Source organism: Paroedura picta, chromosome 7, assembly GCF_049243985.1.
Source record: "Paroedura picta isolate Pp20150507F chromosome 7, Ppicta_v3.0, whole genome shotgun sequence".
NCBI classification, from domain to species: Eukaryota; Metazoa; Chordata; class Lepidosauria; order Squamata; family Gekkonidae; genus Paroedura; species Paroedura picta.
The window spans coordinates 44,636,289-44,640,071 of record NC_135375.1 but is presented as its reverse complement, the minus strand read 5'-3'; the positions used below and the strand labels follow the sequence as shown (position 1 = coordinate 44,640,071).

At 42.3% G+C, this 3,783-nt stretch overlaps 1 long non-coding RNA gene across 1 annotated transcript; it reads left to right on the top strand.

The window, feature by feature from the left end:
- The first annotated feature begins 282 nt into the window (after positions 1 to 282).
- LOC143841775 (uncharacterized) lies at positions 283 to 2,198 on the top strand. Its single transcript, XR_013232818.1, has 3 exons — positions 283 to 414; positions 1,050 to 1,482; positions 1,839 to 2,198. It is a non-coding gene; the product is annotated as an uncharacterized LOC143841775 (long non-coding RNA).
- Positions 2,199 to 3,783: the final 1,585 nt, after the last annotated feature.

The following is a 3,783-nucleotide window of genomic DNA, read 5'->3' as shown; positions in this document are numbered from 1 at the left end:
GTTTAACAATTTTCTGACCCTGATTTTATGATGGGCATGTTTGAAAATCTGTATGCCATTGATCATTCCAGAGTGCATGTTTAGGAAAAAAGAGCTAAGAGGCACTCTAATCTTATTCTACTCACTGGTTTGTTTGTTTGGTTGGTTTTTTTGCAAGGCAAAACAGGAAAAAAGAAATCATGGCTGAATTTTCTTGCATTGGTGAACTGTGGGCCACTTTTGATTTTACAAGTTTCAAGAATGCTTTTCATGTTACTATACTTTCTGTGTGACACCTAAAAGAGAGAAGTTCTAAATATACTTTTGTCTTCCTACTTTAAAAAAAAATCAATTTTTCTCTCTTCCAAGGAAAGAAATATGTGATAGCCATTAACCCATAGTTCTTTGAAGGGGAACAGAGGAATAAGAAAACTGGTATGTTGTATAGTATAGAAGCAACCAATAATTACATTGACTCTAAAAATATAAATGATTATTAACACATCCTATATATCTTTCCTAGAAAAAGAATACATGCTATAGGAATAGTAATCATGGTTACATATCATGCCAAGCAGTCCTTTTTTTAGATATGTTCTGGTCACTGATGGGGAAGAAATGGACATTAACAGATAGTTGTCTGCTGTACTTCAGTGTATCTTCCATTCTATACACTGCCCAGGGTAGGAAGAACAAGAAAGGTGATTTTGGCTGCACAAAGCAGTTTCTGAACCAGTAAGACTGGATAGGCCAGGCTGACCTGAGGGATCAGCTAATCAGGGTCAGTTGTGGTCAATACTTTGAGAAGAGACCATCCAGGAAGTCCAGGGTTGCTAAATTGAGGCAAGCAATGGCAAATCACTTCTGAATGTCTTTACCTTTAAAAACCTATGGGGTCACCATAAGCCATAATTTCATGGCAAAAAGTAATATACCGCTTTAGGGTTAGTACTGTTAGGTGTAAACTGCATGGAGCTTTTATTCTGACCCCAGATCGATTCAGTTCCTGCCCTCTACACAGAATTCAATTTCAGTTTGGATTTTGAGCAATTTTAATTTTCCTTCTGCAGCAAGAAGGATTGATCCGGAGTGACCCTACCTTTATTGTGCGATATCTGAGACTGCTGTTAATCCTGAATAAAGAAAGCTCCGTGGTAGAGAACCTCTGATAGGCTACACCTGGTCATGTGACATGCTAGCCTTAAAGGAGAAGCCCCTAACTTCTCTCAACTTCTGTCGGTCCTGGATTTTTCCTCCCTCCTCTGCCTTTTTCGATCCTCTCCCCCTCCCCTCCAAGAAAGAGGCTCCCTGCTTGGCTTCTCCCCCCCCCCTTCAAGAAAAGAAAGAAAGAGGCTTCAAGAACAGAAGGACCCCCCCCCCACCTTCTGAGCCTCCCTAACCACGTGCAGAAGACTTTCCTGTTTCAATGGGGAGGAGGGGGGAGAGGAAGACCCGAGTTCAAAGCGATCTGAATTCAACAGGATTGACAATGGAATAAAGAAAGTAAGTGCAGACTCTGCCTTAGCCTGTGAGCTGCTTTTGTACCTTTGTAACGCTTGCTCAGATTGTTGCACAGATATCATAACATCTCCAGTTTCTTTTGGAGGAAACAAATCCTATCCGTATTGTCATAATTTTCCTACCGCTCAGAAATGGGAATCTTAGGTTCTAGTTATAGAAAAACTATTCCGGAAGTAAACCCTGCTGAATACAATTTGACTTACTTCCAAGTAGACATATTCAGGATTACCCTTTCACTTTATATTACCCACAGTGGTGTCCTATTATTGCGTGTTTGGTGTGAATATGCATATTGTCTACCTGCCAGAGTTCTGAGGTGTATTCCTTTTCTTCCACAGCTTCCAGTCTGCTTCTGTGTGAGCATTCAAAAACTGAGGCTTATCTTGAGAGCACTGAGGACAAACCTGTGGAAGCCACACAGCATTAGTGAAGCTCAGCATAGATGCTGCCTCCTCCAGGAAGCCCAAGGAAAAAGAATTTGTTTAGACCATTCATATTGACTCTGCTGAAAGACTGGCATTATCAGAGGCCCATCAGATGGCTATGTTCATTAATAAGTAAACATCCACCATGGAATACACTCTGAAGAGTTGCTTTTAAAATGGATTTTGGCAGCACATCATGTTCCATAAACAGGGTTTTTGAAAGTAAGAAGACTTCATCCTGTGTTGCTCATGGTGAAAGACAATATAAAACAAGAATGCTCATCCAAGGTTTGGGTCTGGCTTTTATACTTAGAACCATCAACAGTGCTATAGACAGGTCCTTTTTATTTCTACCCAGCTTTCTTCCAACAAATTCCCAGTAACATCAATGGCCCCATCTGCTCTGCTCCTTTTATCAGGTGTGGTAGGTTAAACGGAGAGCCCCTGCTGTTCCAAGATTGCCCAATAATATTCATCTGAGCCCAGCTCCTAGCCCAGCATTCAGCTTCCCATGAAGTGCCTTTGGTTTTGGCCTGCATGTCTTTCATTCCCTTAGACCATAGCCAAGTAGTCTAGGGTCTGGGTCACATAAACATCGTTTGGTTTCATTTGTTGTTGTTGTTGTTAGGTGTGAAGTCATGTCCAACCCATCGTGACTCCATGGACAATGATCCTCCAGCCCTTCCTATGCTCTACCATTCCTTGAAGTCCATTTAAGTTTGCACCGACTGCTTCAGTGATTCCATTCAGCCACCTCGTTCTCTGTCATCCCTTTCTTCTTTTGCCCTCAATCGCTCCCAGCATTAGGCTCTTCTCAAGGGAGTCCTTCCTTCTCATGAGGTGGCCAACGTATTTAAGTTTCATCTTCAGGATCTGGCCTTCTAAAGAGCAGTCAGGGGGGCTGATCTCCTCTAGGACTGACCGGTTTGTTCGCCTTGCAGTCCAAGGGACTCGCAAGAGTCTTCTCCAGCACCAGAGTTCAAAAGCCTCAATTCTTTGATGTTCGACCTTCCTTATGGTCTAACTTTCACAGCCATACATTGCAACAGCCATACATATGGAAGACCATAGCCTTGATGAGATGCACTTTTGTTGGCAGGGTGATGTCTCTGCTTTTCAGGATGCTGTCTAGATTTGCCATAGCTTCCCTCCCCAGAAGCAAGCATCTTTTAATTTCTTTGCTGCAGTCCCCATCTGCAGTGATCTTGGTGCTCAGGAAAATAAAATCTGTCACTACCTCCATTTCTTCCCTATCTATTTGCCAGGAATTGAGAGGGCTGGATCTTCGTTTTCTTGATGTTGAGTTTCAAGCCAACTTTTGCACTCTCCTCCTTCACCCGCATCAACAGGCTCTTTAGTTCCTCTTCGCTTTCTGCCATTAGAGTGGTATCATCTGCATATCTGAGGTTGTTGATATTTATCCCTGCAAACTTGATCCCAATTTGTGACTCATCTAACCTCGCCTTTCTCATGATGTGCTCCACATACAAATTAAATAGGCAAGGCGACAGTATACAGCCTTGCCGAACTCCTTTCTCAATTTTGAACCAATCAGTGATTCCATGCCTGGTTCTCACTGTTGCTTCTTGACCTGCATATAGGTTTCTCAAGAGACAGATAAGATGCTCTGGTATTCCCATGTCCTTAAGAACTTGCCACAATCAAAGGCTTTAGCATAGTCAATGAAGCAGAAGTAGATGTTCTTCTGGAACTCCCTAGCTTTCTCCATGATCCAGCGTATATTGGCAATTTGATCTCTAGTTCCTCTGCCTCTTTGAAATCCTGCCTGTACTTCTGGAAGTTTTTGGTCCACATATTGGTTTCGTTACATTCAATTATTGTACTCTTGACAACTAGC